Genomic DNA, 23,812 nt, shown 5'->3' with positions numbered 1-23,812 from the left:
GAGGCTTTAACACAGTCTGTGTTTTTAACTGTTTGTCATCATTCAGTCAGTATGGAGCTCCATCAACTTCCTCTTGTGCTCTGTGAGTATTATTCTCTCTCTATGTATTTCAGTAGGTGTACAGGGTTTCAGTGGGGTCTTAAAAAGTCTTAAATTTTACAAGAATGTCTTAATTATGATTTCAAGAGATTTTTCATTTGGGGACGGAAAGACCAGAATTGCTATATGGCTGAATGTGGTGATTAAACTACAAAAGGCTAACGTTATGATTTCATTGAATAATTGTGAGCGCTGCTCAAAGTCCAGTGCTGTGCTGCTTGGTGTTCTGCTGTAACTGGGGAAAGTTATGTTTCTAAAAAATGCTTCACCTGCTGGTAGAGAATGAATGAGCAGTTTCAATAAAACTGTTATTTTGTTCAGAGTTGAAAATGATGTGAAAATCGACCCAAGTTTTTACTCTGAAAACACGAAGAGATTTAAATGCAGGCCCGGGTCCAGAATCAAATCACTGACTGTGCTGCTTAAATTAGTTAGGGTGCTCTAACTGTACACACACAATATAACATTTCTGTAATCTATATAACCTACCAGTCAACAGTTTTTGAACAGTTAGATTTTTAATGTTTTATAAAGAAGTCCCTGTTGTGCAATATTTTTACTCTTTAAAACAACTGCTTTCTATTTGGATATATTTTAAAATGTTATGTATTCCTGTGATCAAAGCTGAATTTTCAGCATCATTACTCCAGTCTTCAATGTCACATGATCTTAAGAAATCATTGTAAAATGCTGACTTGCTGCTCAGGAAACCTTAATTATTATTATTATTTTCAACATTTAAAACAGTTGAATATTTTTTTGCAGGATTATTTGATGACTAGAAAGATCCAAAGATCAGCATTTATGTGAAATAAAAAACTTTTACAACATCACCAGGGATTGGTGAACATTGGTCCTGGAGAGATGCAGCCCCTGCAGAGTTCAGCTCCAAACCTAATTAAAACTCACCTGCCTGTAGCTTTTATGGATGTAGCAGTTATACAGTGTACAGGTATATTATGTGCAAAAAATGTAAGTGTACTCTAAGTATGTGTGTTAGATAAATAAGTGTATGTGTATATAAATATAAATAGTGTAGTGTGTTACACAGTTTTTATAAAGTTTTCATAAGATGTATTGCCTGAGGGAAAAAAACGTTCCTGTGTCTGGTCGTTCTGGTGCTCAGAGCTCTGTAGCGTCGACCAGATGGCAACAGTTCAAAGAGGAAGTGTGCTGGATGTGAGGGGTCCAGAGTGATTTTACTGGCCCTTTGGTTACTCTGGATAAGTACAGTTCTTGAATAGAAGGGAGGGTTGTACCGATGATTCTCTCAGCAGTCCGGACTACCCTCTGTAGTCTTCTGAGGTCAGAAGCTGAACTGAACCAGACAGTTACTGAAGTGCAGAGGATGGTTTCGATGATGGTGGAGTAGAACTGTTTCAGCAGCTCCTGTGGCAGGTTAAACTTTCTCAGCTGGCAAAGGAAGTACAACTTCTGCTGGGCCTTTTTCACAATGGAGTCAATGTGAATGTCCCACTTCAGGTCCTGAGAGATTGTCTTGAACAACAGCTCAGTGTCTGTAGTCTCATGAGCCTTAAATACAAGATAAGTTATATCAGAACAACAGAAAGAAAAAAATTCATAGTAAGTTCTCCTTATTTTAGTAATCACTTTCAGTGTTTATGATTCATTAAAACAACATTCTCATAAGAGTCATTTGTTCAGTAATTGTATTACAGGTATCACATTTTAGCATTTAATATTTATATAAATTATCTACATTAAAAAGAACAGACTCGAGTCATTTGTTGGAGAATCAGACTAAACTGGTCATTTTTGACTGAGTAGTGACAGTCAGTAAAAATGTAAGTTTTTTTTCTTGTAAACATTTTTACAAAGATGTGCCTATATCAGATATGCTTTAATATTCAACTGTGAGAATAAGGTGAAAGAGGAAGTGTATTTAGAATGAAAAACTGTTTACTTAACTAAGCCAAATTACTAAGAAGTTGATCATGCCATGATGCAATATAAACCACAGCAGTGTGAAGAGAAGTTCACAGAGTGGCTTTCAGATTTGTATTAGTGCTTCATGCATAATGAAAAATGTTAGTAAAACTAAACGCATAATAATTTTAATTGGTGTCTTTTTAAATGGTGCTTGAGAAGCATCAATATTACTGCTGCTGTTAAATATTATCACCACAACTGCCAGTTCTCACCATGTAAACATGACTTAACATTTTCTAACTCCACTCAGAAGGATGTGTAAAAATGTAAAAAGTTTACTGGCTGTAGATACAAAACGTGCAAGTTGAAGGATTCAGAATCACAAGAGCTTTATCACCAAGTACGTTTACACACACACAAGGAAATTGACTTGATGACAGGAGCTTCCAGTGTAGAAGAAAGTTCAACATAGTGCAGACATAACCTACATAGGAATAACACAGTAGGGATAGAATATAACACTAATATAAGGCAAAAAATAAATAAATAATGCATACATAAATATAAGTATAGGGAACAATTTAATTGTTTAGATAAATGTACAGGTATGTTATTAGTGTGCTAATATGTTATTTACAAAGTGGGCAGTTTAAAATAAATGTGTCAGATGTGTCAGATGTTAGTTGGGAAGGATATTGCAGCATATTATCTTTTTATCATTTATGTAGATTACAGTAGCATTACAAGTCAACAATCTGATCTCATGGTCATGTCAAGATGTTATGTCCACATACCTTCATATAATTCATTTTTTATTTAATATTTTAATCAATAATTTTTGTTTTTGTGTTCAGGGACAGAAAATGAATAAACAACTTGAATATTCGATCTCTACATGTGGGCAAGAGTGAAACGCCCCTCTCTGCTGATTGGTCATCTAAACATCACATAATAATAGTTCTTAAAATAAATTAATAGTATTCTGCTTCTGTGGAGTCTTAATGTGTTTATGATCTCTTTCTCTTAATCAAACAGTAAGATTAACGAATGGCCTTTTGGTTCTTTGGCAAACCGCCTGTTTTATTATAGAATATACCTATCAAAATCTGTTTGGCAAAGCTGCGCAAGCGACCACTATCAATTTATGTGAATATATTCACAACTTTTATTTTAGACAATACGCTGCATTTTGGACTATTGAGGAACTTAATATGACAGAAATGAAAATACATTTAATTTTATTAATAAGATTCGGGAGGAACGCGTCAGATACTTAGCCTAACCAACACAGGTGGACCATAATAAAGTAATCAATCCCATAGTATAAATATCGCTGACTTACCTCTGTCCATTGACGGTTTATCAGCATGCTGGTTCGCTTCGTCAGTCACCTTATCACAGACCCAATTTTCATACCAACGATGAGTGCTACACAGGGGATTCATAAGACCTGCTGCTTTTGCCGGACCATTTCTACCCAGCCAAACACGCCCGTTGAGCAGCATTAAGCGTCATCGCGACAGCTGCTCTCCTCGCCAAGCCACACATCGTGGCCAATAGACCTTGCAAGCTCCGAGCTCGCCTTGCTCGACACAACGATCGTGCCGCCCGAGACCGAGCTTTCCTCGAGCACTGGATTGTAGCAGAAAGAATCCAACCAGCCTGGGCCGAACAGTTCTCACTGCGGCTCAGCCTTTCACCCCGGCGTTCTGGCCGAGTGGCAGTTTGAGGCAGCTTCCTCTAGTGGCCAGACCGTGCTACGTTAACCCATACATTTCCAGGCAAAGACGCTAAAAACAGGTTCTTCTTTTACTTCATTGGATTTTTACGGCAGTTGGCATCCAAAGTGTTGCATCTAAAAGCAGGTTTGCGGCTAAAGTTTGTTAAACGACGTCATGACCAGGGCCAGCGCGTGCCTATAGGCGAACTAGGCAGCCGCCTAGGGCGGCAGCTCAGCCAGGGCGGCAAGAGAGAGAGGCGGCAAGGGAGAGAGAGATAGAGAGAGTAATTTATTTGTTTGTTTCACATTAGGTTACAATTATCGCACTTCAACAGAATTTTTTTTAGTAGCTATAAATAAATTTTTAAAAAACCATTACATTTCGAATAAAAATTCCCGCACGACAGCTTCCTATTAGTAGGTCTATACGCATGCAAAATACTTCAATGTATATTAAAAAATGTAAAAACTAATAAAATTATCTGGTCATGAGTACAATCGCCTCCGTGGAAGAGTGCTTTTCGCTGCTTAGAGACCATGGGCGCGTATTTGATTTTTATATGACATCGCATCTCTCAAAGAAAAGGAGAATACAATAGTTCTTCAGGATTGCTTAGGACTGGAAAAGGCCCTGACGCATGGAGACTCGCGGGATGTTGATGGGCATGAGAGCTGACTGCTTTGGGCAGACACCTGGTTGCTGGATCTAAACCACTGGATGCGCTTAAATTCATCTGTGAAAAAGGGATTGAAAACAAATTTCCAAATGTTTTTGTAGCATTGAGAGTGCTTCTCACCCTCCCTGTCACTGTGAGATCTAGATAACGCAGTTTCTGAAAGCTTAAACTGATAAAAAATTATCTCAGAAGTACAAGTTAAACTCGAGGACGCAATCAAAGTGTTGGCCATTGTGAAAGCCTGACGCGCACGCTTCTGAAATGTAGGTTTGTGAATGTGTGTATCAGGCGAGAAAAAACGAAACCTCCAGTTTTGTGAGCTAAAAAGTTGTGTGCATATGTTTAGTTTATTCTGTACACTATCTATTAGCCTATAAAACAGAAATTATTACAATTATTACAATTATTACATAATTATTACATTATTACATAAAATATACATGCTTGCACGTTTTTATTTTAGTGTAATTTCATAGATAAAAAAAAAATAGTTTACATGCATCTTAACGTTACTGCTATAATCATGTCTTTCGGTACAACGTCTTACAAGACTAAACATGCTTCATCGTTTCCAAAAGCCTCTGTTTCCACAGTCCATACTACAACGTGAAAACAGTGTTCCAAACGTATCCGCTCGGGAGACCGTCTAAAGAGCCCGGAGGCCAAATAAATGGAAAGATGTTTTTCCAACAGGAACATAATAATGTGGACAAGGCTTGAGGAATTGTCAAATCAGGCAACCAATTGCTAAGCTGGTAACATAGTAGGCAACCTATTCATTTTCAGCTTGCCCCATCAAATGTTACTAACTTATTTTACTCTTCCCACAGCCAACATCTACAGCAGCCGAAGCAGGAGCCTTTCCCATACCTTCTCACTGCCGCGCAGTGTCTGCTCCCGCAGGAGCCTTTCCCATACCTCCTCACTGCCGCAGCAGTGTCTGCTCCCGCAGGAGCCTTTCCTGTACCTCCTCACTGCCGCAGCAGTTTATGCTCCCACAGGAGCCTTTCCTGTATCTCCTCACTGCTGCAACAGTTTACTTTAACAGGTATGACAGGTAACACGTGCCATATTTTAAAGGAGCTCTCACTAACGGAGTTTAATGCCACAGTTACGTTAGAACGCATCTCATTCTGGTTTCAGGGGCGGCGCGTAGGTCCCATCATGAGGCATGTGGTCCGGAGCGCGTATGACCAAGGCATCATTTCAACTGAATTCACTCCAAATATATGAACTTACCGGTTTTTGAATACCTTATATTTAAGGCATTAGTTTACGTCCATATTAGGGTTAAATCGTTGGAATCGTTGAAAAAAAAAAAAAAAAAATCACAGGACAAGCGAGATGACAGTAGTGCCGACTACATGAACTAGCAGTTTTAAATATAGTATTTTATATTTAATGCCAGTTTATCAGTACGTCCAAAAGTATATTTTTCGATTATTGGTGATTCCATAGGCTCTTTTCGTGTACCTGCATGGTCAAAATGGCAAATAGTAAGCTCAGACAAGTATAAAGAATCTTTCTCTTACTCAACCCATGCACGATTACATCATCGATATGTACCATCGATCTCATGTGCTGACAATATGACGATTCGACAATGGCCACATCGCCGATACATGGCACCTATTTGGGGTACACTGGCACAGGAAATCAAATTTATTTTTGCATGCTTAATTTCCAATACAATGACTGCACCAAGATTTTTCGCACTCATTATCGGAAGCAGCTCATTGGATTTGCTAAACAATTATTCAAGTAAGCCTCACAGCGTCTACCCTCGTAGACAAACAAATCATCCTTAGTATCAAACTCCCTGTCAGGCGCTGCAAGAGTGCTCCCGGTTGAGCCAACCTTTGCCTTCTCCGTTCAACTATCAGCAAAGCTTACTCTTATGACATCACAAGCATTAAAATCCTGTCAGATGCTTTCCTGCTTAAGCAATCTTGGACTTTCCATCCGACCACCAGCGAAGCTTACCCGATTAAAAAGCCAGATTAACCCAAAAAAAATAAAATAAAAAAATAAAATAAAATAAAAAAATAAATAATAAAAAAAAAATAATAATAATTTTCAGTCAGCGACACTTACCTATCGAACACCAGCGAGTACATTGCAGCTAAAACAAATTTTCCCTCCGATGGCAAGATATACCCATCCAATACCGCAAGTTACGCTTTTGCCAAACACTAACGGGTGCTTCGCATATAATACAATCTCAATTTTCCCTCCGATGGCTGGAGAGACTACCCATCTGGTATCGCAAATTTTATAAATAAATAAAAAATAAAATAAAAAAAAAAGACACCGGATGCCGGCCATAGCCTCCCGGCCAGATAACCTTACCTTTTTCTATCCTATGGCTGGCAAGGCTTCTCTCTTCGATGCCAGGAGCTTGAGCTCCCATCGGATGCTGATGAGAGCCTCCCGGCCAGACAACCTCGCCTTTTCCATTCTGCGGCCAACAAGGCTTACTGCAAGTGAGTCTCATCCATCCGATGCCATGAGTCGGGATTTCCCTTCGGATGTCGCCAGAGTCCTCCTTGTCGGCCAGCCCAAAGCTTTTTATCTGCCAAACCGAGAGGACCCAGACGTCCGTCATCCTGAGTCTCAATCTTCTGTCAGAGGCTTCATGGGCCCTCTCGGTTAGCATTACCCACTGAATAGCAGGGGCTATCAGCCAGTAGGGCCCGTATGCCGACACCTTGACCTATTCCGGTCGAGGTAACTCGGGTCATCCCGGCCGGGCACCACAACCACGGTGCTCCTCCTCATCGGCCGGTAGGGCTCACCGTTCCAATGCCAAAAGCTCCAGTTGAGCATCAGCTCGAGCCCTACCGACCGGGCGCCAACAACCACGTAGTTCACTAGCTGCAGCCAGTAGGGCCTACTCTCCCAACACCCAAGTCGCTCTCTCCGGAGTACGTAGGCCCTTCCTGCCTGCCAACGAGATGACTTCTCAGAAACCAAATCAGCCCCCGCCAGTACTCTATGCTTTTTTGGGGGGGCATTCTTTAAACTGGTGGCTGTCCTCTTGTACATTTGCCTTTTTGGGGGGTACTCTTGGTTCGGGCCATTCCCGAGCTCGGAGCCCTTCCCCGGACAGCACGCCAAATATGCATACCATACCTCAGCTAATTATATGTAAGCGTGAACTATTGAAATTACTTTGTATAATTTACCTTCACAGCACATCTATTATTTTTTATTTTATTTTGAGTTTTATTCATAGAGCACTTTAGACAAATTTAGAAAATGTTGTTATCCCACTGGCATGGGATTATTTGTTCGTCAGAGTGCTTGTTTCAGTGATTGACTTTAGTGAAATGTGAGTTATAAGAATATATCCAAACCCTGAAATAACACTTCAAACAATAAACCAGAGATCAGTGTCAGAAACAGACTTGGCACACATAGACATAAAGGGGGGGATATTTTTTCTTGGGATATATATATAATTATATATAATATAAATTAGTATGCGTGTGTGTGTGTGTTTGTGTTTGCACGCAGCTTCCCCCGTCAAACAAATACAAAATCTAAAGATCATGTCACAAGTCCTTTTCACTTGTGTTTGTCTCTGTGTTGTGGAAAGTGGTCAACTTCTACTCAACGCGTCCTCGTCTCCAACATGTCTGCAGCCATTTGATCCTGTTTAGACCGAGTTATCACTTTCTCACTGTGAGACGGAAGGACATCGAGCTGCCAGAGTCACTTAAAGGGTTGGTTCACCCAAAAAGGAAAATTATGTAATAAATGACTCACCCTCATGTCGTTCAAAACCTGTAAAACCTCCGTTCATCTTTGTAACACAGTTTGAGATATTTTAGATTTAGTCCGAGAGCTCTTTGTCCCTCCATTGAAAATGTGTGTATGGTATCCCAGCCAGCAATGACATGTGGGGTCCAAATGGGTTAACTGCGGGTTCCATGGTTACTGTGTGGGCATGGGCTTTGGCTGGGTGAAATCAGCGGGTCCCATGCAGGTTTTGTAGTATGAGTCCTACATAGGAAGCCCATATGAGCTGATTACATGGGCCCCATAAGGGACAGCCATGGGCCAATTGGGCATGGGTTTGATCTGGGAACACATATATGGGTCTTGAATGGCATATTTATGGGCCAAGTGGGCATGGGTTTGAACTGAGAACACATATATGGGTCCTGCATGGCATATTTATGGGCCAAGTGGGCATGGGTTTGAACTGGGAACACATGGGTCCTGCATGGCAGAGGCACATACATGTAGATCTTTTGCCAAAACAATCCATCAGTCATTTTTGTTAGTCGTGCAGAAAATAAAAAATCAAACTTCCCAAAAATGTAAAAAAACCCCATCAAATTAGGCAAAGTTTACGCTGTGTTGAATTATGCTGATTAGTGGACTCTCAGAAAGGTTGCAGGCCTACCGTAACAGTCCCAGACGCCTTTCAAAACACATATTTTGACAACTAGGGATGCTCGATGTTATTGGCCGATATTGGCTTTAAAACGGTAAATATTGTTATCGGTTTAAAGATCCTAACAGAACCTACTTTAAGCCCATAGGGGCCACTTTAAGCTTTAGGGTGGTGTTGGTGCAGTGGATAAAACACATGCCTCTGGTGTGACCCGGGTTCGAATCCACCGTGAGACACCAATGTGTCCCTGAGCAAGACACTCCAGAGGCATTCGACTGCTGACATAAATAGCAATTGTAAGTCACTTTGGATAAAAGTGTCATTTAAATGAATAAATGTAATATAAATGTAAACCATTCTGACATGGATTACCCAGTTAAAACCCATCTTGGCATCCATGGCTGGCCCCCGTCTGGATCCCCGGTGCAAGCCCATTGTATACACCCTTTTTAAGCAGGTGGGGCCCAAATGGGTCTGACATGAATTTCCCAGTTAAGATCCCACATAACACCCTTATAGATCCCTTTTAAAGCCCATCTGGGCATCCACGGCTAGATCCAGGTGCAAACCCACTTTAGACCCATTTGGGGCCCAAATGAGTCTGACATGAATTGCCCAATTAAGACCCATGCGGTACCCTTACAGGTTCCACTCTTAGTATGTCTGGGCTTCCACGGCTTGCCACAATATGGATCCCGGGTGCAAGCCCATAGTGGGGCCCACATTTGCCACCCAAGAAGCCCTCATCTGGGCCCCACATGTCATTGCTGGCTGGGATACTGTCCATGTTAAGAAAAGTAATAAAAACATTTTCAAAGTAGTCCATGTGACATCAGAGGGTCAGTTAGAATTTTTTGAAGCATCGAAAATAAATTTTGGTCCAAAACTAAAAAAAAATGACGGCTTTATTCAGCATTGTCTTCTCTTCTGGGTCTGTTGTGAGATTTCAAAACACTGCAGTTTAGTGATATCCAGTTCAAGAACAAATCACTCGATGTAACCAGATCTTCTTGAACCAGTTCACCAAATCGAACTGAATCGTTTGAAACGGTACGCATCTCCAATAAGAATCAATCCACAAATGACTTAAGCTGTTAACTTTTTTAATGTGGCTGACACTCCCTCTGAGTTAAAACAAACCAATATCCCAGAGTAATTCATTTACTCAAACAGTACACTGACTGAACTGCTGTGAAGACAGAACTGAAGATGAACACAGGTCCGAGCCAGATAACGAACAAAAGATTGTTCATTGTCTTCAGAAGCTAAGACAATGCTCAATAAAGTCGTAGTTTTTGTTATTTTTGGACCAGCTTTTCTTGCAGCGGCAGTATTGACTGTGTTTGAATTCAGAAGAATTTGCCTCTTTCAGCATCATGGTTGGCACCAATTTGCCATTGACAAGTTGTCTCCCAAAATCAGTAGCAGCTGGATAGGTTGGCTGAACCATGTGTGCCCGCTTACACACAGCCAACTGATGAAGGTCTCGGCGAAGGTGTAATAGGAAGGTGTCTTCAGTTGGTGGAAGGCAATGCACATCTCCTTTGATGCTCACAAAGAGATTGGGCTTGCAGTGCGTCTAGAATACCAACAAAGTCACTCCTTTCATAGAGTGACACCATCTATCACCGTGCTGCAGTTATTAGTTTCCTCTTCTGTACAGATAGCTCACTATGTCATATCCGGTAAGTATGTAGGTGCTGAGGAGAAGGGATGTAAGATCTGATGCTGCAACATCATACTTTCCCGCCAGAACTTCTGTGATGGCATGAACAGGTAGAAATATATCCATCTGTTGATAAGAGGACAGTGCGACCAGGATCACAAAAGATTCCTCCAAGAATAAGTGTGCATCCTGCAGGAAGTGACTTGTTCTGAGCAGTCCATGCTCCCTCCATGTAGTTCAACAGATTAGCTTTATTCATTGGATTGTGAATGAAGCCTTTCCATTCAGGTATAGGGAGTGTATCATGCTGTTTGTACTCCTTCATTTCGCTGTGGCAGGTCTTCATCCTCTTCTCTCGTTCCTCACCTTTCAGACTTTCAACAGGGGAGACATCATATCGATCACCAACAAAGTGGATGCAGTCACACTTGTCTGGGAGAATTCCAAGGAGCTGCCTCAGGTACTTTCCTTGCAGTTCATGGAAGGTGCTGCTCCCAAGATGTTGGTAATATTGAATGAACGCCATGGCCTCTACTACCATTACAACAGGCTTGTCAGATGGCAATAGTTTGTCCACTTCCCCCCATGAGCTGCCAAGGGCTCTCTTGATTGCAGCCAGGTAGTCTGCCTTGTTACCTTTACGCATTGGATAACTTTGGTCAAGGGATGGATCTGGCTCAAACAGGGAGGCTGGGCAACTTGCCCATTCATGGCCAAACACTTCCGTCTTCCTGTCTTTCTCTAAGTCCTGAACAAAGTACAGGTTCCACACAACTGCACTCTCCTCCTCATATACCTTTTTGGCTTTGGATGCCATGGACATTGACATCTTTGGCTTTGCTGCAAAGTTTGAAAGTTTAATTTGGGCTACTTTCTCAATGTATGTTATTCTTGCTGCAGCCAGTGCCTTCAGTTCTTTTTCACAAGCACAGATCAAGTCAGCAGATGTGGCTTTGTGGCCTGTTGAAATGTTGATCAGCTCCTGTTCTTCACATGTGAAAGGATTGACCATCTGGTTGTTGATGACATCGGTTATTTTCCTTACAGCTTCTGCCTCCTTTGCACCCTGGCTGTCTTTGTCCTTGAGGTGTTTGGTGTCATCTGCATCCAGGTGTGCCATAGCCTTTGTCTGCTCTGACACAGCTGTCAGAACTGGAAGAGCTTTCAAGTATTTCTCCATGGCCGCTGGCTGTTGACTGATGCCAGTGAAGAGTTTTGTCTTGGCTTCACGGTTGTAGGTTTTCTCAACTGACTTGTCTGTCCAAAAAAAAAAGAAGAATATTAATCTTTCTAATCTTTTGTATTCTATTGGTTTTCTTTTATTGTACAATTAACAAAGGCATAAAAAAGACCTAAAACTAGCTTGCTCTATTTTTTTCTACTCTATCTGTTATCTGTATTTCTTTATTATATTATTTAAAAGCCTTTGTTATGTGTAAGATAACTGAGACTTGTTATAGCACTTGTATATTTGTTGTTTTTTATTGCTTTCATTGTCCTCATACGCTGTTTGTGATGGATTGAGAGAGGATAGAGCTGACATTTTGAGTCACCGACAAAAACCCAACAAAAACACGTCCTAAGAGTCCAAAAGCATTCACTTCGCAATGAAGCCTATTAGAATTAATAAATACACTTAGAATGTCCTTATAATTTAAGTAATGAAAAAAAAAAGTTTTACATTTTATATTCATTGAACATTAATTATTGAGTTTTAGCACATGTGTGCAAGCACAAATGTGCTATTAATTTTATAGCTACAACAGTGCATAGGAGCGCACCTGCCCGAGCGCTTTGGAAAGAAGGAGAAAGTGACGTGTTTTTAGGTGCGACATGTGAACAGCCCTTAACACGGTGTTTTGTTCCTTGAATTCATCAGATTTTCAACGAATCAAGTGAGCCAATGATTCAACAGAGAGAGGACCCAGGGTGCCTTGTCTCAAAAAATTTGATTGATGAGGGTCATAAAAGCCATCTGTTCTGGACACCTGTTTGTGCACCTCCCTCCCCTCCCCACACTCCCGGTGAGGGAGGGTTTTTTTGTGTGTGTGTGTTGGGAAACGATGTGCTTTTTAAAACATTAAAATGTGAAATCGTGAAAATGGTATAAGGGAAGTTTTTATTAAGGTTTTAAGTACACAGTGTATTTCAAGAAAAAGGTTATAAACACAGACGAGATGGAGACAATGTAAAAACCTTGTTAAAGTTGTTACAAATTAAATAAAAAGACAACTAGGATACCGGTTATTTATCTAAAACAACCAAACAAGTAAAAAAACTATCAGATATGTTTTCGTTAAGCAACACGTGAAAAAGATATGAGAGCTTGTAGCATTACAATTTAAAAAGTTGTTTTGTTTACAGCTAGAAAACTAGGTTACAGGGTTTTATAACATTTGTACCTTACCTCAGACTGAAAAAAGAAGCGAATGTAAAGCGGCTATAAAAAACAGAAAAGTTGGTGTTTGTCATGGTGTTAGAAAAAAGTTAAAACAAAACAAAAAAGAGGTATGCATTACACAGATCTAAACTAAAATACATCAGACAAGATACTTGTCAAAACTATGCTGTACTTTACCACTAACTACAATTTAAAAAATCTAGACTGTTACTGACAGAGAGTTAAACAAAAGAAAAAAAACATCACCACCACCAAAAAATCACTGTGAACCAAGACAAATCATTTAAAATAGAAAAGATTTTAGATCGAAAAAAGAGTGGCCACAAAGTGCTTTGTCTTGTCAAGTGGCTGGGTTGGCCTACTGAGTTTTCCTCATGGTTACCAGAAAAGGAAATCGTGGACATACAGAATCCATTAAAATAACAACCGGAGGTGTCATAAGTAACATTTGTGAAAAACTACACCATGAGTGAGGGCGGCTTTTATATCACGCTACCTTGTAATGCATCTATGGATGTTTACCCTGACAACCATATCTCAAATTACAAAACGAGAATAGCAAGAAGTATGAACCGCAAAGGTCAGTGGGAAGTCGGTTTAATCAAATTTTATTATTCTATTTCCTGGTATACATTTAATGAGGAGGATTATAAAGAGAAGTCGTTATAAAGAGAAAACAAGAATGAAAAATAATAATGCATGGCCGCTTAGAACTTCTGTAACTATGTGTGGTATGCAATAATATCGTAATTGTAAGTTAGTTTTGTTAGTTTTTGATATGAGTAGGCTATATCGCTAAAAGCAAACACAAAACACACCTACATATTGCACACAGACATTAGGTGATGAAGTCTATAGGGCCTCGTTTACACTGTTAGTTAATTGTGACCCAGTTCTGATTTCTTGTTCAAATACTGTAAGATGATTTTGAGAGAGAAAGTGTGCAGTTAGTGCTGTTTGTGAAGAGAAAATAACTTTGTTGTGTTGTAGATCAGTTTGTTTGTTCAGTTATTCAGTTTTGTGCTTTGTAATGATTTGTTTGTTTTGCAGTTATTATCCATGTTGTGTAATAAGCTATTCAGATACCTCTGATATTGGTCAGATGTTTTAATGTTAATCTGGAAACATTACCACTGTTAGTATATAATATATTTTATTGTATATATATATATATATATATATATATATATATATATATATATATATATATATATATATATATATATATATATATATATATAATTTTTTAGCTTCCTTAAAACTGAAACTCACTCAAAGCTCAATCTAGACGGATCAAGATTTTTTTATTTTTTAGCGTGTTTAAATTATTATTATTTTTTTTACCTGATCATCATTATCTGTGCTCAGGTGCAATTTGCTCTAGACAAAATTATAAAATAACATAAAATAGACAAATGATCAGCTCAGTGTTCACAGTTTAATGAGTTTTTCTCTTTGTGTTTTAGTGCTGATTTCAAACATCCACTCTGGACAAACTGAAGGTGAGTCAATTTGATTCATGTATTTTATCACATACGACTGATTCTAACACTGATTATTAAATACTGATTCTGCAGTAATTTAGAAATAAATGAGTGTTACATTTTATTATGATTATAAATGCACCATTTTAAGACTGATGTGTGACAACAAATAAAAATGTAATCAAAGTACAATAATTATTAAACAATGAGAGGACAAGATTTTCTGCTGAAAATCATTTAACACTCAAGTTTGATGTTTCTAAATTCTCAATGACTCTATACTGACAGATATACCCAAACCTACTCTGACTGTTGAGCCACAGAGTTCACTGTTCACTGGAGACTCAGTTACTCTGAGATGTGAGGTGAATCAGTCATGGGATAGATGGGAGTTTATCCGCAGTAGAGACTCAAACACTGAATCTATTGAAGCTGCAACTAAAACAATCAATTCAGTGACAGTCTCTGATGGAGGAGAGTACAGGTGCAGAGCACAAAGAGGAAGACTTTACACAAATTACAGTGAACCAGTAACAGTGACAATAAACGGTAAGTATTTTCATCAAATAATGAACTGCTCTGAGAACACAATGAAAATAATTCACAAGACACTGAATCTGTGATTATAACAGCTTTAGAGAACAACACTTCAGTCTAAGTTGATTTAGCATGTGTTTTACAATCAAGTACTGTTGTTGTTGTACAGAAAGACCAAAAGCCAAAGTGAGCATTAAACCTGATCAACATGTATTCAGAGGAGAGACAGTCACTCTCAGATGTGACATTGATGGTGAAGGAGTCACTAGCTGGAAGTACAGCTGGTATAAAGACGGTTCAGACAGTGTTTTCAGTGAACTACAGGAACACACATTCAGTTCTGTTACTGAGTCTGACGCAGGTAAATACTCCTGTTATGGAGCAGAGAGAAGAGGATCACGAACATCACACTTCAGTGATGAAGTTACACTGACAGTATCAGGTGAGTTTGATCATCTCTTCATCAACACACACAAGTTTAACATGTTATTAATGAGTGATTTCTGTATTTCAGATAGACCTGAGACAGTTTTAAGTGTTTCTCCTCAGAAGTGGTTGACTGAAGGAGATCCAGTGACTCTGATCTGTGAGGTTAAAGACTCCTCTACAGGCTGGACATTCAGCTGGTTCACTCGAACTGTTTCATCAGGTAAGATATAATGTGCTTCATGAGATAATATCTGAATGAACTGGTTTCAACCAAAAAAAAAAAAAAAAACATAATATACATTAAAAATCAAATAAATAAAGTAGTCTGAGTACTGATTATACCAACAAAGGTAATATAAACGTCTCATGTAAAAATGACTGATCATTTCTTGAGGTAACTCTACACTTTCACTTTATACAGACAACAGAAATCATTATAAGCTGCTCTCAGACAGCAGCAGAGGAGCTGGAGGAAACTACACGGTCAGTTCTGCTGCTCTAAATCACACAGGAGTTTATGTGTGCAGCGCAGAGAGAGAAAAACTAGCCTATAACAAGTGGTACAGCAACAGACAACCACTATGGGTCACTGGTGAGTTCAGACTGAATCACTAAATGAAACGAGACTCTCCTGAAAATTTTTACTTGATCTTTTAAATGCTTGATTTGTTATGAAATTTGATTCTGTCATAATACAAGGCTAATATTGAATTGTGTCAATGGAGAAAGATGCTTTTTCTTCTGGCAGAGATTAAAACAACGGTGGAGGAAGGGGGCAGCAGCAACTCGGGGTGGCACAGACGTTTTCATTATTTCAGTGTAAAAATGAGTTTAAAAAAATAATGTACTGGACTGTTTTATTGCCTACAACACAACTGAAAACAATTAATTATAATTAATTTTGTACTTATTTAGAATTGAGATAATGATGGATTAAGTTAATAATAAATAATTTAATTATTATTAAATAATTATATATATTTTTTCCTCCAGAACTAACTTGATGAAGTTGTCTCAGTTGTCTTTGGTGTGCTCTCTGATGGCATAATTACAAATATGTTATTTTGTTTTGAACGAAAATGAAGTGTACATTGTGTAAAGTGTTAAATCAATAAAACTGTTTTGACTTGATTTCCAAACTGTAATTGTCTTCTCAGGTGTTTCTCCTCCAGTCTCTCTGATCATCAGTCCCAACAGAACTCAACACTTCACATCTGTCTCTCTCTCTCTGAGCTGTGAGGACCAGAGTAACTCTGATAGATGGAGAGTGAGAAGATACACAGAAAGATGGGGTCTGGAAGATTGTTCATCATCTCTGTGGGGATCACAGACAGGATCTACATGTACAATCAGCTCCACCAGCACATCAGACACTGGAGTGTACTGGTGTCAGTCTGAATCTGGAGAGAACAGTCATCCTGTTAATATCACTGTACACCGTGAGTCTGAGTTTCTGTATTTTATTTTTTCATTTCTGATTTTTTTATTATTATTTTCATTTACAATGCAGTACAGAAAGCAGTTAATTTAACAAAAACATGACGTGCCAGTCTGCATTACAAACAAACACTCAATGGTTAAGACATACCAAAATGTAGTTTTGCAAGAAAATTTAATAACCTTTTTTATGATGATGATGAAGATTATTATTATTACATTTGTTACCATATAGTTGCTATATACTATCAGCACACATTTCCTCTGTTTGTGTAGTTGATGTGATTCTGGAGAGTCCTGTTCATCCTGTGACTGAAGGAGATTCTCTGACTCTACGCTGTTTATATAAACATTCAACTCCACCAATCCTCAGAGCTGATTTCTATAAAGATGGATCACTCATCCAGAGTAAAACTTCAGAGATGATCATCTCTACTGTCTCAACGTCACATGAGGGTTTCTACTACTGCAAACACCCAGAGAGAGAAGAGTCACCCAAGAGCTGGATCTCAGTCAGAGGAGTCTCAAATGAATGTGAGTCAATGAAACTGATTCATATGCTCTCGTTCAGATATAGTGATTGATAAAATGTCTGTGTTTTTTTTTTTTTCAGCGTCTCATTCAGAATCTCAGATCTCTGTCCTCCACACACTCAGTTCTGTACTGACAGTTTGTCCATATCTGATAGTGACAGTCGTGCTGATCTTCAAGTGCTGCAGGATGAGAGGTATAACAGCTGAATGATTTATTACATGTCATTATAATCATATTTTACTGAGCAAATATTATTATTATCATTAATGCTGTTTGGTTGAATGTGCATGTGGTCAAATTAACATTTGTGTTTGTGTGCATGCACCACTGTCCTCCTTTGACTTGCAGCTAATGGTTGTTAGATTCAACATGAGCCAGAATTTAAAACCCTTGGACTTCTGAGTGAAACAGGAAATTTAACAAGAAAACATGTTGAGCAGAACTTGATTTTACCCAACAGGAATTGTTTGGCATTACATCATTTTTTTTTTCTTTGTAATTGCTAAAACATTATAAGATGTTGATTACACAGTGACTAAACTAAACTGTTTGTTCATAAAGCTTATCTTACATTACTGCTTTTTCAGTTGATTTTTAGTATTATTGTATCATGAAAGTTAAAGTTTAATGTTTTTATTTTGTTCTGCTTTAATATTTTAATAAAGTTCAATCTTTAACAGTATAAGTCTTAGTGCATCTATGTTATGTAGCCTCTGTGATGTTTGCCTGATTTATAACCACATGGACGTGTCATTTGTGAGCATTTTTATTAATTATTATTTAGTGTATTCTTTATTCATGACTTGTATTGTTGCAAAGCTCTGTAGGTTTTTCATATTTTGAACTGTTTAGATTTTCTTTCTTAAAATAAAAAAGCAGTGCCTTTTAAAATATTGTGGAGCTGATGCTTTGTTAAAACACTCTTGCAGTGTCACAGTAAAAACAAAAGAACCATGATCTATGAGCCAATCGGGTTTTACATGTCCATTAATATACTGTAATTATTACAGTTAATATGCATATAAAAATAATACTAGCAAAATGTGACAACTATAAATTGATTCCTGAATAAATTACTTTTATGAGACATTAGAAACACTCATCAGTAGAAGTGATTACTGAAATAACTTACTGGACTATGAATTATTACTTTCTGTTGTTCTGATCTTACTGTTATCTTGTATTTATGGCTCATGAGACAACAGACACTGAGCTGTTCTTCATAAGAGAACCTGTAGTTTAAGATGCACACGGTTTATTATACAAACAAATGATGTTACATTACTACACAACTCTCTGCAATACTGAATTCCGACTGCTTAATAGAAACATCTGGTCAAAAAACACATCCTCTCCACTTTGCCCTCTTTTCTAGACCCTCTATAATTCACACATCGCCCCAACCTCTCTACAGATGAAGCTATCTCCTACACACTGCACTCCATCTTATCACATCTGGACACAAAAGACTTGTATGTCAGAATGCTGTTCAGTGACTTTACCTTATCAGTGGCTCTGCTGTAGAGAGAGTCAGGAGCACCAGATTTCTTGGTGTGCACATTTCTGACGAAATCAAAACTCCACTGTGAAGAAGGCGCAACAACATCTTCACTTCCTGTGAAAGCTGAAGAGAGCCAGTCTCCCAGCACCCATCTTCACCATCTTCAACAGAGGAACTGTGGAGAGCGTCCTGGCCAGCTGCATCACTGCGTGGTTCGGAAACTGCAAAACAGCAGAACGCAGACTCTCCAGCACATAGTGAGGACAACTGAGAGGATCATAGGGGTCTCCCTCCCCTCCATCCAGGACATCTATCAGACACAATGTGTACGCAGAGCCTCCTCCATTGTGAAAGATTGATCTCACCCCTCCCACCATCTCTTTGACCCCCTGCCATCACGCAGAAGCCACACAGCATCAGGACCCACACGGAAAGTTTCTGCAACAGCTTTTCCCCTAGGCTGTCAATATACTGAATAAGCTGATACCATCTAGCATCCTACTCACTCATTAACTGCCTTCCTACCCCATGTCTACAGAAAAAAAAACACTTCAAGGTACATTCACAAACATCTGCACTTTCACTTAGCTGTGCACTATAGACTCTTGCACATCTGCACAATGGTCAGTTTACCTTCGTCTGCACTCAACTCCCTCAATGTGCACAAAAGAAACACTGTACGAAAGCACATATTCTAACATAATATCTGCTCTGAGCCACCTCAATTGTACACAAGCACTTTATTCTTAAACACTACCATTCATTCCTAATTGAACACTTCTGTCTTGTTATATTCATTATGCTCATCATGTTTATTTTTTGGTATATTTAATGTGCTCTCATGTCTGATCCGTGTTGTCATGAACACATGTGTATACTTGTTTTGTCAGTGTCTTTTCACCTTGGTCCGTCAGAAAAGACATTTCGTTCTTCTGTAAAAATTGAAAACATGTAATTCTAATGGTGGAAAATATTCAGAAATGTGCAGATGTGGAGCAGGAGACTGTTTGATTGCAGATAGTGAAACATCACTGGCCTCTGCTGGCCTTAAAGTGACATAACAATAAACATGCAGAATCCTTTTAGAAATTAAAACATACATTGGGTTTTAAATTATTTAACACATTTGAACTCTCTCCATTCATATCCATGCATTTTAACAGCTACACAATAATAAAATAATGTTAAGTTATTTTCTTAGATATGTGTGTGTGTGTGTATATATATATATATATATATATATATATATATATATATATATATATATATATAAAGCTGTTTTTTTAAACATATTTTGCTAGACAAAAGCACACAAAGAACACTAAGATGTTTAAATAGATAATTATATATGATTTCATAAATTTAAATAGAGCATTCAAACCGTTTGCAATGAAAAACAATGTTTAAACAGATTTCACAAGAGGCAAGCATCAATCGATCGTCTTTTCCTTGACTATAGAAGCATCAGCGTCGACCTGCACAAAACACAACAGCATAGTTACTGTCAGGAATCTGGCAAGACCGGGCCCCACCGATCATCAACGCTCGATCAGTCACCTGACTATTAACCAGCCACACCTGCAACGTATCACGGGTTATCAAGAGCACTATAAATACACTCACCCGCACCTCAGTTCTCTGTCAAGCCTCCAACAGGAAAGATCCTGGCAGTTGTCTCCCAGGCGCTTTCAAGTCAGACATAACGTATACTCACCTCAGTGTTATGCTAACCTGTGTTCTTGTTCTGCTGTTCCTAGGACTGTGGATCACCGTGCGATGCCATGTGATTCTATGGTCGCTGTATTCTCCCATGATCATTCCGAGTGGATACTGTCTTTGGCTTGTGAGAAGGAAGCGAAGTTTAGTGAGCGATCTATATCTGTGGCTGTTACATCTGAGATCCAAACTCTCGCACCTGTGCGATTTTCCCCTGTCCTACGAACTATACTACAAGCACTGGAGAAACGGAACTTGACTGTGCACCTAGCACCAACTATACACTGAGCACTTGAACTCTTAATAAACATCACCATTCTGAATTCACCTTTACCTCTGTGTCCCGAGTCAAACCTGACAGTTACCAGATCATTATATTACCAAGAGTATAATGTAATATCCTTCAGATTTAATCTTACCTTTACAGGTGTGGCATCCATGGGGATCTTTCCCCAAGAAATGGCTTCATCTGGCCGAATCTACTGAAAAATCTACAATTTAAAGAAAACCGGATTTTATTAAACATTTAGCTAGGACTCTGCAATCAAAAAAAAAACCATCCCCTCACACCAATGATGCGTGGGTTGATCCGAAATGAGTAGGTGCCTGCGGTCACCCGCGGTTACGAGTCATCCAAAAATATTTTTAATGATATTCAGGTTGCAGTCGGTCAGGTCGTTTGAAATAAAGATGCCAATTAAACCTTTGTAATTTATATAATACTAGACCCAATTTTGAAATACTTTGGCCTACACTTTATTTGCTGAATAACTGGCATGAATAGAGTGACCACCTGTCCTGCTTGATGTTGTACAGCAATTTTCCCCTTTGTCCGCCTCACGCAAATTGAGCATCTGTCCCGCTTTTTCATTCGACACTGCCTAATAAATAAACGGATACGTCCGTAGGCATACTGTTAACTTAGTCCAGAGGAGAGCAATAAAAGTGTTAGTCTATAGGCTGAGTCATGCGTCAATCAAACTGTTGACAGGTGCACAAATGCCTCCTCAACATTAAACAATTTCAAGAATGTCAGGTTGAGCAGCCATGGCCAGTGTGGCCACGAAAAAGAGAAGATGCACTTTTAATAGCAAATGGACCGCAACATACTCTTGGTTAAGACCTGTAGATGGCGAAACAGAGAGAGCTTTTTGCATTTTATGCAAAAGCAGTTTTTCTATGGGACATGGTGGAGAATACGACGTGAAGCGACATGGTGCATGTGAGTACGACAGAAAAAAAGCACATCAAGAAACATGCAAATCAGTGCAATCATTTTTTTATTAACCAAATAACCCACAGGCTGACAAAGTGATGAGCATTTATCATACCATACATCACACACATTCATATCGCCCTATTGACTGCATTAAGTTAGCCCCAGTAATTTTTCCAGATTCTGAAATAGCTAAGAAAAAAGCTGTAGAAACTTTGGGTGATATTTTGGGTCTGGTGTTCATGGCGAGTCCTCATGGTCAACTTCATCTTAGCAGCGACACAAAAAACACCAGTTTATTACTAAACAATTAAATGTCTCCATGCTAATTTAGACACATCATAATCATTACCGGTTCTTTGTGGCAAGCCCTATGTGTGCGGTCATAACACTTATTATCCTGTAGGCTATAGCCTATTTAAGTAATCAAATTAATATAAAGGGAGGACGCATTTACTACTTTTAAAAAAACGCAGGTCAGGAAGCGGGTACAATATTTTATTTTTATTTTTTTGCGGTCCGAGTTCCGGGCGGGTTAGTTGAAAATATCAGTCGGGTGCGGGTTGTTTATACATTGACCCGCACATCACTGGCTCACATTAAAGCCACCACAAATCGAGCAGTGTTAGTTCAGTCAGGCCACGGAGGCATAGGCTGTGACCAGCTGATGCGGTCAGCTGTCAGATCGCTCTAATGACTACTACTCTCCTATTAGACACGGGACATATATATGTAGCACTACTGCCCGGTAAGCATGCTCAAATGGCTCGCAAATCTCCCTCCCTCCTTCCCCATTGTAAGCATGAGCATATTACCATGCACCTTCTGGTTGTCTTCTTCTTGGTTTCAGATCACTAAGGCTTTCAAAATCTTAGTTGGCATGGACATCACTGCTGAGAGACACTCATCTTCATAACCAGGATAGGCGTCCCACTGCCACATCCACATGATTATCACTGTTTACTTTAAAGACATTATTAAGAGTCTTAATTGTCATGTATTTCCAAGCTGATGGTTCCAGGGGGTTAATGTTTAAAGCTCTTGAATGTTAATTATTTTGGGAGCAAGAACCCCCATAAGGAACCATACCGCCAAAGATAAAAAAAATTTCAGTAAACTCAAGTAAACTTGCCAAAGTGGTTCCTGTCTAAACTTCTGCCAAAGGCTTGTCTTGGCAGGAGGCTGAAGAGGTGTTCCTCCAGGGCCCCACTATGTTTTCAATTCTTGTTTGTGCAAAAACTATTGGACTTTTGTGTTACACAAGATTTCTGACCACAGCATTTATGTTTTCTTTTAGTGAAGTTGAGAAATTTGACAGCAAAATTGCACGAGAAATGAAAAATATCCCCAACAAGAATGTAAAGAATTTATTTTATTTGATGTTCTTTAATATGTAATATATACATTATTAACCCAATTCTTATTTTTTTCCCCAAATTTTTTCTCTGCATTGTTTACAGCTCAAACTTGTAGGACAGCTACAGAAAAAGAATACAAAAATAAAGTTTTTAAAGTTTTTAGAAAATGACACTATAATTTATTTTATGCTTCATAATGTCATGGCATTTAGATGCATTTACACACTGTTTAATGCAGGACATGAATGCATTTAATCTGCAGTTACAAATGCATTAATACTGTTTTGATATTGTAAACATAAAACATTGAATAATGATGTTTAAATTATTTTATTTTAAACATTTGTTTAGCATTATAAAATGGTTGCATTCTGGTGTGTTTAATGAACAAGGGAATTTATACATTTATTGAAAAAAAACTGCTGCTCTTCCTTAACTGGTTAATGTAACAGAACAAACCAAACCACAACTATGAGCCCATATCTGTCTGTCTGTCTGTCTGTCTGTCTTTCTATCAATCAATCTATCTATCTATCTATCTATCTATCTATCTATCTATCTATCTATCTATCTATCTATCTATCTATCTATCTATCTATCTATCTATCTGCCCGCCTGCTCAGATTCAGAGTCCAGTAAGTTCTCCTTATTTCAGTTATCACTAGTGTTTAATGATTCATTAAAACAACCCTCTCGTAAGAGTAATTTATTCAGTAATTGTATTACAGTTGTCACATTGTATAAT

General features: G+C 38.6%; 1 protein-coding gene and 1 pseudogene across 7 annotated transcripts in view; one reads left to right on the top strand and one right to left on the bottom strand.

Annotated features, from left to right (window-relative positions):
* LOC127952809 (Fc receptor-like protein 5) overlaps nucleotides 1-18,154 on the top strand; it is a 75,855-nt pseudogene extending 57,701 nt beyond the window's left edge.
* The window catches only part of LOC127952811 (Fc receptor-like protein 5), a 140,874-nt gene that overhangs the window by 15,527 nt on the left and 101,535 nt on the right, over nucleotides 1-23,812 (bottom strand). The window lies entirely within an intron of this gene.

This window comes from Carassius gibelio, chromosome B3 (genome assembly GCF_023724105.1).
Source record: "Carassius gibelio isolate Cgi1373 ecotype wild population from Czech Republic chromosome B3, carGib1.2-hapl.c, whole genome shotgun sequence".
In the NCBI taxonomy this organism is placed as follows: domain Eukaryota; kingdom Metazoa; phylum Chordata; class Actinopteri; order Cypriniformes; family Cyprinidae; genus Carassius; species Carassius gibelio.
This window is presented reverse-complemented; position numbering and strand designations above follow the sequence as displayed.